At 33.6% G+C, this 15,987-nt stretch overlaps 1 protein-coding gene across 2 annotated transcripts in view; it reads left to right on the forward strand.

Moving 5' to 3' along the window:
• Nucleotides 1-8,519: 8,519 nt before the first annotated feature.
• Nucleotides 8,520-15,987, forward strand: part of LOC120630574 (rab11 family-interacting protein 4A) — a 138,351-nt gene continuing 130,883 nt past the window's right edge. The window contains exon 1 of one of the 2 annotated variants that reach the window (XM_039899837.1): nt 8,520-8,783. The gene's annotated coding sequence lies outside the window, so the exon portion shown is untranslated. Of the gene's footprint in view, nt 8,784-11,928; nt 11,968-15,987 lie in introns of those variants that run through there. The other variant, XM_039899838.1, reaches the window with a different exon arrangement.

Here is a 15,987-nt window from a genome sequence, read left to right on the forward strand (position 1 = left end):
AACAATAAACAAATAAACAAATAAACAGGTTTCCGCACGATGTTTTCTTTCACCGTTCAACGAAATGATATTAAATAGCTTGAAACACACATAATTTAGAAAAGTTACAGATGCTTGAAAGTAAAGTCGAATTAAAGAAAACTTTTATTTCGACCGACTTGGTTTGTAAATTGTTAGTGAAATACAAAATTGAAAAACTAATATTAGGAAACTAAGCCTAAAGAAGTAGTTTATTTAAAACCCTTCTGGCAGGCCAGATTGAAAAGCACATGTAGCATACAGCAATGACACAGGTACCTACTGGCAGTCAAACCTTCCAGCAAGTTCACTCAGAAGGTCGCTGGAACTAGCCTAGAAATAAGAAGATCACAGAATTAATATTTTCAATGGTGTACCTATCTATATTAAAATTCACCTATGATATTCTACACGTTTTAACTGCTAGTATATTTGTTTGTTTGTCCTTATAATAGTTTTGAATGAAATACCTACGATTTTATTCAAAAGTGATTGAACTATGATTCTTATTGAGTGCCTTAACGACAATAACGACACTTTTCTTCATTTCCTTCAGAAGAAGAATTTATAGAAATCAAAAGTAATTTGTATCAAAATACCAAAGGAAACAATGTCATAAACATTGGCTGAAAATCAAATATAGTTTTATTTATTTATCGAAAACTATTAATAAAAGAAATATAAAATACTAGCTGTTGCCCGCGACTTCGTCTGCGTTTGATTTTGTTTTTAAAGTATTCAGTATCGCTAAGCCTTAAATGAGTATAGTAGTATATATATATATATAACATGTGAGTTGTGACTGTCAATTAATCATAGACAAATAATTTACAATAAAATAAAATTGCGACTATAATTAAAGACCTAAGCTATCCTATCTCTTAAGTTGGACCAGACTGCTCACGGTGTGCCAATTTAATTTAAAATCGGTTCAGTAGTTTAGGAGTCCATCGCGGACAAACATCGTGACAGGAGATTTATATATATTAAGATTAGCACATTTGCTTATTTATTAAGTAAAACCTCTGGCACATTTTTAGATATTTTTATCAAAAGGTTAATTATTTATACACTCAACAAAATCACTGTAACAGTTCACAGTAGTTTTTATTTTTTTATGCATTTAGTGGAAAGCTGGGTTTTTTCACATGACAACAAGACATTCAGATTTATTATTTACATAGCTATATATAGACGTTATCAATATAATACGAGAAACATTTTATGCACAGGTACCTACTATCTCCTTAGATATCAAACACTGGCCTTTATGGTCGTTATCATAGCGGAAGAGTTCGTTAGCGAAGAAAATGTACCTATGGGATATATTTTTAGCTAAGTTATTTTAAGTACCTATGTTAAACTAGGTGTAATAATCATGTATTGAATTAATTAAAAACTAATTAACAGTTATCCAGACGATTTAAAAAATATGAGAACGAAATAGAAATAGAATATTAGAAATATGAGACTTAAAAAGAACTACCTACCTGGGTAGGTACACAATACACACTACATACTAAAAGTGATCCAAAAGAATTTAAAATGTTAGAAATCACGTTCATTGGTTATTTAGTTAGGTTAGGATGTAAAGGAAGGATAAACAAGCATACTTTCGCATTTACAATAAATAAAATAATTATTAAAATAATAATTTTAACTTAGGTATTATTAATATTCATACATAATATTTTATTCACTTAACTTCTCACATTAATTAAAACACACTTTCGCATTTATAATAAGAATAAAAAAGATTCTTACCCAAATATTATAATAAATAATTTATAAGATTATTATAATTTTAAATCACTTCACTTTTGATATGAATTAAAAGACAGTGTTATTTGGAACGTTGATTGGTTGATTATTTTTGGTTCTTTATTCACTTCAGTCGTATTATTGATCGTGATTGCTTTGAAATAAAACTTTTCAGTACAACAACGCTATCTACACTGAGCGACCCTCCATCACACTCATCGGGGACACAATTGACTTCAATGAAATAATTTAAAATATACATAGTCACGGTCTACATAGGCACACATTGATACACCTTCATTTCATACTAGCTGTTGCCCGCGGCTTCGTCCGCGTTAATTAAGATTTTTCAGGGAATTCTTTCTAGGTAATATATACTTTCTAAAAGCCCTAGACGCTTTCGCTGGTTGTTGGATCGTTTACAGAAGGCAGTCCTTGAAACGGTGCGTCTTGGATGAGCTCACTGCAAAAACCTCGCAATCGGACTAGTGATTTTTTTATAAATTTTTAATAGTGCTTTTTTTATAATATAACTTAACATAGGTAGTTGAAGATTTTAAAATAATGTTTACAAATAAATTATACCAATATTCTTTTATCAGGTCGTACATTTTTTTTTTGTTTTGGTTGCGTTATAGAACTCTTTGGACGTCAATCGTTTGAAATGATGACAATGATAATGATAATGATGACATTACTTTTATGTATCATCAATAGTTTTCTTGGCGCATGCCAAATAATTAATGTAAAAGACAAAATTTTGCTGCTTTAAGTTACATTATAGCAAGTTACCTAAGGCTCTATAATTTAAAAAAAAAACCCATGTTACTAAGCGGTAATTTAGCTTTCTATTGGTAAACTATGGTTAAAATCGTTCCAGTAGTTTGGGAGACTTTGGGCAAAAAAATTACTAAAAAAACCTTTCCCCTTATAATATTAGTAGGTGTAGATATAAATTAATGGTGCGGTTTCACCAATTTTTTACTAGGCGATTTACCGTAGTTTTATATGTACCATAGTCGTAAACTAACCACTTAAACTCTGCTTGTCACAAAGCTTAAATAATTAATCTATATAGTTAGTTAAAGTATTAACAATCTATGTAGTGGTGGTTCACAGCGAAGAAAGAAATAATGTTTTTCTTGACGATATTTCTGAACAAATTGTTGTCCGCTACACACGACTAAAATTTTAACGGTTTTTTCTATGGGAATTTTCAAGCACGTTATTCTTTGCTTTGTTTTGATAAACAAAATGATAAAATAAAAATACTTCAAATTATGGCTTTAAAAACTATGTAAAAAAAATTGTGTACTTAGATACAACCAAAAGCCTCAGTATTTGTATACATTGTTTTATGGCTACTTTATACAGATATTTTATCTAAGTGTAGTTAAAAAGAGTAAGTTATAAAATTGAATTTATGATGGACTCTTAGAATGCAAAAAATGTATAATAGTTTTTTTCAGGTAAGTCCACCTGAGACATCATTATCACAGTTACTATATCTATTAGTTGCAGTCAAATTCTAACTCGTAGAAGAGTATAAAAAACACAAGCACCTTGCATCTTCTAGCCAGGCCACATGATGGACTTATATTCAACCAAATTTCTATTTTCCAAGGCTTCAGGGCATGTAACTATTTAGACGGCCGATTGGCGCAGTGGGCAGCGACCCTGCTTTCTGGGTTCAAGGCCGTGGGTTCGATTCTCACAATTGGAAAATGTTTGTGTGGTGAACATGAATGTTTTTTAGTATCTGGGTGTTTATATGTATCTATATTATAAGTATTTACGTATGTTATTCATAAAAATATTCCTCAGTCACCTTAGTACCCATAACACAAGCTACGCTTACTTTGGGGCTAGATGGCGATGTGTGTATTGTCGTAGTATATTTATTTATTATTTATTTATATTTATTTATTTAACGATCAGCCAATAGGTGTAATGTATCATACGAAGCGGTGATAGCCTAGTGGGTAAGGCTTCAACTTCCATTTCTGGGAGACCGAGTTAGAGTCTCGACGGGCACGTCTAACTGTTTTGAGTTATGAGTCTTTTAAATTTAATTTAAGCACTTAAATATTACTCCATGTAACGGTGAAAGAAATCGTGATGAAACCTGCATGCCTTGGAGCTTTCCATAATTTTCTCAGGGGCGTGTGGATTCTACCAATCCGCACTCGGCCAGCCTTGTGGACTATGGCCTAAATTCTTCTCATTCCGAAAGGACAAGGAGGCCCTTACTGATTAGATTATGCTTACAATATCTTAATATATATAAATCTCCTGTCACGATGTTTGTCCGCGATGGACTCCTAAACTACTGAACCAATTTTAAATTAAATTGGCACACCGTGAGCAGTCTGGTCCAACTTAAGAGATAGGATAGCTTAGATCTTTAAGTAAAGTCACAATTTTATTTTATTGCAAATTATTTGTCTATAATTAATTGACAGTCACATGTTATATGTATATACAACTATACTAATTTAAGGCTTAGCGATACTGAATACTTTAAAAACAAAATCAAACGCAGACGAAGTCGCGGGCAACAGCTAGTTTGTTAATATAAATGCTTTTACTCTCCTTATAAATACATAATAGCAAAGTCTATCGGACGCTCTTAATTTTTCAGTGTAAAATATTTTATTTTAACTCTATGATAAAACTACAGAGTTTTATACAAATGAATATTTTGGAAACATGTAAATTATGCCTATAGGTAAATAAATAACTAGGAAATGTAAGAAGGTACTGACAAATGTGTAAAAGAATGTATTTTAGGCCATTTACAGGTATGCATTTAAAAATAAAATAAAATTCAGATCCAGCCATAATGCTATAATTAAAATGACCTTATCAATTAATAATATATTATAACAATTGAAATTAATATGTCAATAGTAATAAATAAGTCCTATGCACATTTAAATTATGTATTTTTACATGAACACGAAATCAGTTTCTTTATTTTTAATTATGTTAAGATAAATATTTGCCATATAAATTAAAGTAGAGTCATATTTCGTCAACTTGAAAAAACTTGATGCATAACCGACTCTAGGAAAAATTGCTATAGATAAAAAAATAATAATAATAAAAATCGTTTATTTCGTTTCTTACATTGTAAATGATACATGTTGTGAATACCTCCTAGTAAGCATCAAAATACCTGTGTCAGGGGAGGCCTTACTCTTCCATAGCAAAAACAAGATAATATTAAAATAAAACGATTGAGTAGTGTGTCTTGGTGTGTATGGTGTGTGTGTGCGCGCGTGAGTGTGTGTGAATCCATTACATTTTAAATAGAAATAAACTGAAGAAGCGCCTCAGTTTCTTCATAGGTTCTTCATAGTGTCTTCAGCCAGGCTGTCAATGTTTTGTTACATTAAAAAAACGTTTTTTGGTATATAGCAAATTCTTTGTTTATTTTATTGTAAAGAGTGGTGGCTTGCGTGATGTATTGTCGACGAGCAAAAGCAGTCCTTGTTCTATGACTGAGTGAAACATTGCATATTCTTCTATTCCCACTTAGTCGACTAGTATCAAACTTTGTTGTTTTATGCATTTTCAAAATAGAGTTTAAGATATACAATTTTCTGACAGTTAATAGGTCACAAAGCTTATAAAGATTATCAGTGGAGAAATGATAGACTATAAATTCGTTTATGAGACTGGAAGTATGGTGGTACAACTAGAGTAAAGTAACGTCTTTTGTTTCCTTACTCTATGTCATTTATTACGTAACTATATTAGAATTTTTAGTTCTGAAACCTCTATATTAAATAATAGTGTTTACAGGTCTAGATTGCTTTTAAGCGATAAGGCCGCCTTTTGTATTCTACTCCAGTTTTTGTTTTTCCCTCTATTCGTCCTTTATTTTCCTACCTGTGTAGTGGTGTACAAATAAAAAGTTTAAATAAATATATAAAATAGATTGTAGAGGCTAAATATTTCTAAATACTTATTTATCTGCAGCAGAATGTCATTAACTCACCTTATTGTTACAAATATTAGGTACTCTGCATTACGCTATCCGTAACATAGGTTTTTGCTCTATGAAAAAGTCTAGTTATATTTTCAAACGTTTCTATTTTCACTTATCATTGTCACCACCTAGGTTTGTAGTTATAACTTATGTGATGTTCGTAATAGCCATGATGACCGTATACAATTGTATCTTATGATATTTGGTAATTTATTTTTATTTATATTTAAAGTGTGATTGGTATTTATATCAATAAATAAAACTGCAAAATCTAGCGATCCGCCATGACAGTTGAAACACCGCGCGCCGAATCCAAAATTATGACGTCACTACTACATAAACATAATTTTGTGATTTCAAACTATCTGTTGCTAAGTTTTTTCATTATTAATACCACAATCAATAATGTTTAGCGAGGCTACAAGGACTTATTGTAGCTCTAATTTACCTATTACGTCACGAGTACGGACATGGCACCCAGCGATTGTTTTCGAGGATAATGATTTTTTCAAACAAAATTTGCAATTTATATCAATTATTGAAAACTTTAATTTGTGCAAAAATAAAATATCTTTTTGGATACATTAGATACTTCCGAACATATTGCGGCAGTTTTTCAAAATAAGTAATCATGACTACTGTGACAAAAAACCAATTAAATCTTTCGAAAATTAAAGCCTTGAAGAACTCTCCTGTAACTCCTAACAAAATTAGTTTCTTTGATCGTATGGCAGCTACCCCAAATGGGTAGCTGCCATACGATCAAAGAAACTAATTTTGTAAACCTTATATATTAAAACTGTCCACTTTAATGTACATTTACATAACATAAAACACAGATAAAATATTAAATAGAGAATGCATTATACTTGCAACACGTAGGTACCTTAGTAGCATTTGGTAAGTTAGTTTGCCTGCAATCTCAACTAGTGGTAAGTGATAGATTCAATCTACGATGGCAGTGAGATAAACTGTTACGGGTTATGTCAACCGATAAACCCTAAGGTTCTACGTAACATCGTACCGGAACGCTAAATCGCTTGGCGGCACGTCTTTGACGGTGGTAACTAGTCAAGGCTGAAACCTACCACCACACCAAATAAAAAATAAAATCTAAATTTGAACTCCGGGACTACAGCGCTCACCGCTCCGTCAGGAATGCCTCCAAAATTGTGTCTTAATTATTGTGTTTTTGAATTAATTTATAATTTAAATTCAAAAACACAATAATTATCCTACTGCAACAGTTGCCTGTGTTCTTACAATATCATGCTTGGCCAACAATGTTACAACATTGCTAATTTAAAAATAGAAAACAAGTTTGCAACATTTGCATTTTGCAATAAGCCACCAAACTTTTTTCGTTCGAAAGAGGTTAGGTTAATTATTGTAGAGTTCTCATAAGTCGAATGCATACCTATATATTCCCCTTTTAAACAACCTGCTGCGAGAAACACTTGATTCAACTTTTAGCGTTATTAACTCGCCTTAATCGCCTATCGCGTTCAGATAAAAAATCTAAATATCACTGAAGTCTGTTGTAATTTGTAGGTTAATAATACAGATTAACGAGAAATACATTGGTAATGTTTTGTCCACGAATGTTATTTTGTTGAGTCGTAAAGATGAAAATTTAAAATACCGTGCGGGGAGGGAGGGTGCCGTGATCGCCCGTGCCAGGTAACAGGAGGTACGGCTATGCGCAGTGGGTCGGTGTGCAATATTGTGGACAAAATAATGTTTGATCTTTTACTATCCAATATAATAACTTATACCCTTTTGAAAATGCCTACATGAAAAGTGGATTAATTTTTTTTTTTTTTTTTATAAATAAATATACTACGACAATACACACATCACCATCTAGCCCCAAAGTAAGCGTAGCTTGTGTTATGGGTACTAAGCTAGCTGTTGAATATCTTTATGAATATAATACATATAAATACTTATAATATACAGATAAATACCCAGACACTGAAAAACAATCATGTTTATCACACAAACATTTTCCAGTTGTGGGAATCGAACCCACGGCCTTGGACTCAGAAAGCAGGGTCGCTGCCCACTGCGCCAATCGGCCGGCAAAATTAAGCTTAGGATGGAATGTTTTTAAGCTTCATTATCGAGTTTACGATATTAAAGTTAAAACTTTAATTATAATTCAAACGTACTTCAAAATTTTAACACCTTAGTACGATTATAGTAAAACTTAAAACTTAGGCTATGCGGATTCTATAGAGTCGGAGTTAAGTACATTAGATGTCTAACTATAATTAACAATGAATTATGCAAAATCTTTAATGACGTGATATGTGAGCAATTTATCTATAACTCATTAAAATACTTAGACGGTAGTAATTGTAAATAATACAATACACGAAATACTACAATAATACGAATTATAATTAGCAAATCACGTTCTTTTCATTAGGCACCGTGTATGCAATCTTTGTTAATAACCTGCTCCTCTAACACCAAACAAAAAACTTGAGCAGTACTTCTTATCTTTGAAAAATACTATGTTTTTGGTCATTAATATCAATTATAACATAATAATTTATATATAATAAGATTTTTTGCACTATCTAAGAACTAGGTAAGGTTTAATTATTTCCAGAATATTGGGAAAAGCAAACAGTGCGCGTTCTTGAAGCTTAGCGGTCGTCCTCCCTCCCACGTCATTCGTATCTCTCTCCAACGCCATCGCTCTATCTCTCTCTATCGCCACATTCAGTCAGCACGCAACCAGCGTGTCGGATAGGTGTTAGTGTTTGTGAAACTCAACCAAATTAGAACCTGTTTGTGTACATTATTTAATTAAAAGTCAAACTAAAACAATAATAAACTACATATTTATAAATTTGAGTGTTCAGTGTTAATTCTATATGATTTTTATTTGATTTCTGTGTACATAAGTGTGTTCTGAAATAGTGAAAACTTGTGACGGTCTTTGGTTGGAGGCTTTACGTCTTTCTGTCTTCTTATTCGTCGGAGGCAATTAGTGACCAAGGTACGTTTCTTCATTGTTTTCACTACTTAACGTTAGACTTATCAGATGACAGAGTTTTGTTAGACATTTGTTAGTTGAAGACTCTACATTTGAGTGAAGTCGATTTTCCTATCGGATATTGTAAAATTATATTTGCCTGAAAATATAGAATATTTAAACATTTGAAAATAGAACTCTAAAATATTTTTTGTCGGCTTTCTCTTGGCAGATTCTCTTTATGAACCGAATGTAGAGCTACTGAGTATGAGGTTTCAAAAGCTATAGAATTCCTAAATATAATAAATTCAAAATGGATTAAGAATTTTTGAATTTGGTATTTACTGAGATTAGCTTGTTCTAACGGACAAAAACAAACTCTTCACATTCCATTCATAATATAAAATTAAATATACATCCTTGGTAGGTTATAATAATTATGTATGAGGATGGTACTTATTAGATTAGGGATAATGCCTAAGCCCGCAAACGCTGACAGCCCAGTGGTTAGGACTTCGGCTTCACTTTCTGTGTGTGTGGGGGGGACAGGAACATTCTTAATTTATGCAATCAAATATAACTTGATTTAACAGTGGAGCAAAACATAGTGAGGAAATCAGCACGATAATGTTCTCAAAGGCGTGGGAAGTCTAAAAATCCGCACTCGGCCAACTATGGCCTAAACCCTACTTATTCTGATAGATGACCTGTAATGGGCCGGTATTGGGTTGATTATTAAGTGGATGATGAATGCCAACGACCCGTTATGTGGCCAACGACCAGGTGGTTCACGCAGTTTCCCAAGAATCCTTCACTCAGCGTTTTCCCTAGAAAGTTGCGGGTGTGAGCACTTATGTAAAACTTACTGCCATCATTCGTGTAAATTATTCGTGAAAGTCGAATAAAAGTAACAAATACGCTTTCGTATATAAATTAGGCACACGTTATCGCTTGAATTCACATAACAGTTTGGCCGGCAACCTAACTTACCTCGGCCAAGGATTGCCGATACTAAGAAAATAGATAAATAAATAAATATACTACGACAATGCACACATCGCCATCTAGCCCAAAAGTAAGCGTAGCTTGTGTTATGGGTACTAAGATGACTGTTGAATATTTTAATGAATAATATACATAAATACTTATAATATACAGATAAACACCCAGACACTGAAAAGCATTCATGTTCATCACACTAACTTTTTCTGTTTGTGGGAATCGAACCCACGGCCTTGGACTCAGAAAGCAGGGTTGCTGCCCACTGCTATAGATGCTAGATTTTAATGCAAAATAATACAGCGTTGAAGTAAAAAAGAGAGCCTTTTTATAGAAACAGTTCTCACGCAAGTAACGCCGGATGTGTCCATATTATATCTGTAGCAAGACAGGTTACATTGGTCGTTTGTAACTGGTTACTGGACACTAATGGCGTTTACAGCTAACTTACGTAAATAACGTGTCAATTAAAGGTCTTCGCTGATGTATCGTCTCAACACCTTCTCACCACCGTTCCAACTCCGTTTCAACGCCAGTTTTTTCTTTATTCCACTACAAGTTAGCCCTTGACTGCAATCTTAACTCGTGGTAAGTGATGATGCAGTCTAAGATGGTAGCGGGCTAACTTGTTAGGGAGTATAGTAGTCGTACCTATACTTCCGGTTTCTACGAGAAATTGCACGGGAAAGCTTAATCGATTAGCGGCACGTCTTTGTCGGTACGGTGTTAGCAGTGGAGGGCACAGGATTTTTGACCTGGATATGCACAAAGAAGAAAGAAAACAACAGATGAAAAAATCTTTCCCCTTTATGAGTTATGCAAAAACTTTAGGGTTAGTGTTTTTGTGCTTGTGTTAAGTGCACGCCACTGGGTTGTAGCCACAGCCGCATGCCAAGAATACCATACTCCCTAACACTTTAGCCCGCTACCACCTTAGACTACACAATCACCAGGTGAGATTGCAGTCAAGGGCTACTTCGTTCTAGAAGAATTTAAAAAAAAAATGCTGATATTATGTCAACCCGCGCGCCCATGTTCAGAGGTGGATGGAACTGTGGGAGAAGATTAGCATATTGCTGTCCTTTTTTCGAGGAGAAAAATATCCCTTTCCCATTCTGGCAGTGCTGCCTACGTTAGCTGTGCTTGTAGGCGGTTAGAAGTATACGCACAGTCACACACTCTACTAGTTTCCGATTTTTATGACAATCTACTTTATGACGCACAATATAAAGCTTACTTTTTCATGCTCAATTTGAGCGTAGCTCTTGATATGACATGCAAGGGCCTTAATAGTGCTATATAGAGCGTGTAGATGTGAGAAAGTTTAAGTTAAAACCTGTCAGCTCATTTATGGCGCACTAGTTATCAACTTCCTCCGAATGGCTTTCCCGAGGCAAAAACTAGACTAAATATATTATGTAACTATCAGTTGGTCAGCTGAAATAGTCTGTAGTACTCTTACAGTACTATTTTCGAAATTATGGCAAAATAAACAATTAAATAAATAAATATACTACGACAATACCCACATCGCCATCTAGTCCCAAAGTATTTGTTGAACTTTAATATCAATAGGTACCTTAGCGGTTTTTCACCTGGGAATCTTAAATCAAAACCTCCTTATCCGCAGTCGAATATGCTAATAACTAAACAAACGTAGGAGTTATTTACCTCTACGTGTCTCTATTAAAGCATGTCGTTTACTTATAAGAGGTGCAAAAATGTTCAAGAAAATCAACGTTTGTTTGTACTGTTGAGATGTTCTCAACAGGATTTTGTCAAGAGAGAGGATTTTGGCATTTTACCTGGGCGCCTAAGTTTTATAACTGAGATATATGGGATGTTGATGAAATCAAAAACTAAAAGTTGCAATGGGCGGGGTAAAAAAATCTAAATCCAAATAGTTCAGGCAGACTAACTCACGTAAAGTCTGTCGGTTTGTAGCGACTCTACCACCGGTTCGGAAGGCAGATTCTACCTAGAAGAAGCAGGCAAGAAACTCAGCAGTTGCTCTTTTGCGCAATCAACAATTAAGATTTTGCATTTTAAAATTAATTTTTCTTTTTGTTAGAGATGAAAGCGGAGCTGGATGCTTCCAAGCAACCTTAATAACTAAGCAACCTTAACTCTAGGTGCAAGCGTTATCACGCACCAGAAAAGGCAAAGTTGCTTAACATTCAGTAGTAGTAGACCTCTTTTAACAGACCTGGTAAGTACTACGGTCATGCTTAATTGATAATGGGTTAATATACGGGTCCCGTGGGATACATGTGTTAGCTTTGACCGTCATAGCATGGTATTGGCAAGCGTATCAAGATTTCCAGGCTAGGGAAGTCGCGGGCAACATTATAACTTTAAAATCTAGTTTTAAATAAATAGTGAAATGAAGCGGTGTTAGCGCAGTGGGTAGGAGCTCGACTTCACCTTCGGGGGGCCGAGTTCGTATCCCAGCACGCACCTCCAACTTTTAGTACCTCTAACCTCTAAGTTAAATAAAAAAATAAATAAATATACTACGACAGTACACACACCGCCATCTAACCCGAAAGTGAGCGTAGCTTGTGTTATGGGTACTAAGACGACTGATGAATATTTTTATGAATAATATACATAAATACTTAGAATATACATATAAACACCCAGCACTGACAAACATTCATGCTCATCACACAAACATTTTCCAGTTGTGGGAATCGAACCCACGGCCCTGGGCTCAGAAAGCAGGGTTGCTGCAAACCGCGCCAATCGGCCGTCAAATGTTTAAAAGTTATGTATGTTTTTAGAAAAATAAAAATATGACTTGCTTCGTCGGTGAAGGAAAACATCGTGAGGAAACCTGCATGCCTTAGAGTTCTACATAATGTACTCAAAGGTATGTGGAGTCCACTAATACGCACTGGGCCAGTTCGGTGGACTACGACCTTAACCCTTTGTCATTGTGGGAGGAGACCCGTGCCCTGGAGTGGGCCGGTAATTGGTCGATCTGAAGAAGCTACTATTATCACGCAAAAACCCATTGGATCTAATCGAGATTGCAATCAAGGGCTAACTTGTAGTAGAATAAAAAAACTACCATTGGAAACTGACTTTATTCTGTTTTAGTCGCCAGTGATAATCCCTCTCATTTGATTTACATAACGCGACAAAAGAGGTAATCTTCAAAAAGTTTGTCCCACTACACTAAAAAGTTTAACATGATAATAGGGACGGAGCAGGTAGAACTGTACCTGTTACTGTGAGTATAACGACACCCTAACAGGTGTGCTGTCAAGTGCATCGAGGGTGAAGCTACCATCGTTTGTTATTATTACCTGCTCCCCGTGACGATATTGGAGGGTCGTTAACACCCTATAGCTGCGACCTTCAATAATACTGTATCAATTTAGTTAAGAACTTATTGAACTGTTTACAAGGTAACTTCTTAGCTTAAAGAGTTAAGCCGCGAAGAAATATATTTATGTTGATCAATAAATAAACACAGATAAGGTTTAGAAATGAATGCATTGGAGACATGGAATTTTAATGTTTTTAATAAGTTAAGTTGCAAAATGAACATTTCAATTTCTGCGCATTAAGTATTGGTTAAAAGCAAAGTAACGCCACTTTGCGGAATTTCATGACAATACGATGAAAGTTAAGTTTAATTTGCTTATTCTCTGCGAAAAACAGGAGAAATAATAATAGTAAATTTATTCACAAGAATGTAGGTAGGTAAATACAGATCTAGTTATATTAAAAACAGTTTAGAACATTCTACCATTCGGTGTCAGTGGCGTAAACTGGTTTCTTACCAGGGTATGCATACGGTAGGAAAATTGCACAAATGGCTAAAATTCTCTTTCCTACAAGAGTTATATATATCAATTTTGTTATAAATATATATGAGCTTTTGTGCATGTATGAAGTGCACGCCACTTATTTATTTATTTAATAATATCTTTAATTAATTTAACATTACAATTTAGAAATTTTTAATTTTAAACATATTGACAAAGAAAGAAGTCAATTTATTAATTACAGTAAATTTATTATTTTTCTTTTCAATTTAAAACAGATTAAATTCACTTATGAAATAAATTATGCCAAAAAAATTTAATTGAATATATAAGATAAAATTAAAATAAAAAAATAATTATAATAGTTATTAAATAAATTAGAATGTACTTAATGTCTTCATGCTTCATCATCATTACCGGCCCACTATACAGCACGGGTCTCTTACAATGAGAAGGGGGTGAAGGCCGTAGTCCACCACGCTGGCACCTAAGTGAAGTCGAGCTCCTACCCAATTCGCTATCACCGTAGACCGCTTAATGTCTTACTTTATTGCCATTAATTGTAATAAAATATGGATGTGTAATGTATACAGTTAATAAGTAGAAAAAAGATCTGTTGAACGGAACCGCTTCAATCCATTTTCCAGTAGGTATCACAACCTACCGGAAAATGGATTGAACGGAAATTATAAGCTAAATAGTGACAGCATGCTTGCTATTCTAAAACGACGGGACGAAATATGTTTAAAGAATTCAATTAAGTATAGGTAAATTGTGACTGCCGCGTATCGGTGAGTCACGCTTTCGAAATGTCTCGTGATGTCACACCGGCATGCCGTGCAACACAAAATCCACGGACAGAACAAAGGGTCTCTGTTTATAATTGCATAACGGAAATTCATGACTCCATGATATATTATGGCGATTTATTTTAATACAAACTAAAATTCTTCTCATTTCTCATGCACCAAATGTTTTTGTTTAAGCTACTTATAAACGCACGAAAACTACTTTTATGAAGTTATACTTCTTTTCGCGCGTTAGGGAAAAACGAAGAGAGTACAATTTTACGATGCGCGCACCCTGTCGCAAAAAACTGACATTCTGGGTGTCGGTAAGCTTTAGTCAAAATTTTAGAACATTTTTAATTTTAAACAGGAAAACCTTTGTTTTCCCTTCTTTTCATAAAACAATTCTACAATATGTATTTACGTGCATATTTTGTAAGCCGCTCTACTTTTTATAAAACTTTTTACAAAATGAAACTAAACAAATCACAAGATTTACTTTCAAATTTTCACAATCCCATCACATATATATATGTATATATATAGTAAGTTAAATATATATATATATATATATATATAGTATGTTAAACATTTCTATATATGAAATAATAATTGTTAAAGCATCTGTTTAGTGTTAAGCAATTTATGTCATGCATAATTTACAATTCAAGAATTATATCTAAAATTAAGAGAAATATGACTACAATAATTTGAACATTAAAAAGTTAAATTAAAAACTCCTAAAAAGTTCAAAGTTGCTAAACGTAAGCTAATAGAAAAGTTCTATTAGGTATATTATTAAGGACTACGTCAAGGATGAAAATGTTTGGGTGTAAATTATTGCTCTAACCAGGTTGCTTCTTAAATAGTTTCAAATGACAATGTGAGATGGTGATAGCAAAAAAAACAACCAGCTCAGTTTGTTGCGGGACTTCTTATTAGACCAGGACGCGTTTGGAACCTCCGTAGCTTTAGTTTTATGCTGACGAATTTAGTTATCGCCATCAACTCACTTTTACGTCATATTTTACATGTAAAGTACGCATCAAAAGTGCCCATCTATTATTTGACTTTGACTTCATATTAAAACTCTACATTTCTCTCCGTGAGACTCACGCATCTTGAATCTATATTCTGCAGGTACTCGTACTTTATCTAAACAATCTTAAACAAAAAACATCAATAAACACGATGCAATTGAATAGTTGTTGATAAACATGAATATCTCAATTGCCAGCGTGTTTACAAACTGTGGAATAGGTTTATAAACATCGCGAACCCGTAGTCGCCCACACGGAATTCCATCACCTATTTTTGCGCTGACATTTGTAATAATCTGTATTATTTATTTCAATGTTTGTATCTCTAAAGTAAACTGTGAATTTATAAAAAGTTTTTAACTTCTACGGTGGCAATGTTTGTATTTAAGTATTTATATATTTGTAATTTATTTAAGTCATTATGTAGATACATATTTTCACTGAAATTTCAAAATTGCATGTAAAATATGGTTAAGTCGTAATTAATAACGAACCAAACGTGAATTTCGAGCTTTACACGTTGACAATGAATGAATGAATGAATGAATATACATTTATTAAACACCACAGAAACATGTAAAAATCGAAAATTAAATAAAAATTTAACGAAAAGTATACAATTTTG

Source organism: Pararge aegeria, chromosome 16 (genome assembly GCF_905163445.1).
Source record: "Pararge aegeria chromosome 16, ilParAegt1.1, whole genome shotgun sequence".
Taxonomy (NCBI): Eukaryota; Metazoa; Arthropoda; class Insecta; order Lepidoptera; family Nymphalidae; genus Pararge; species Pararge aegeria.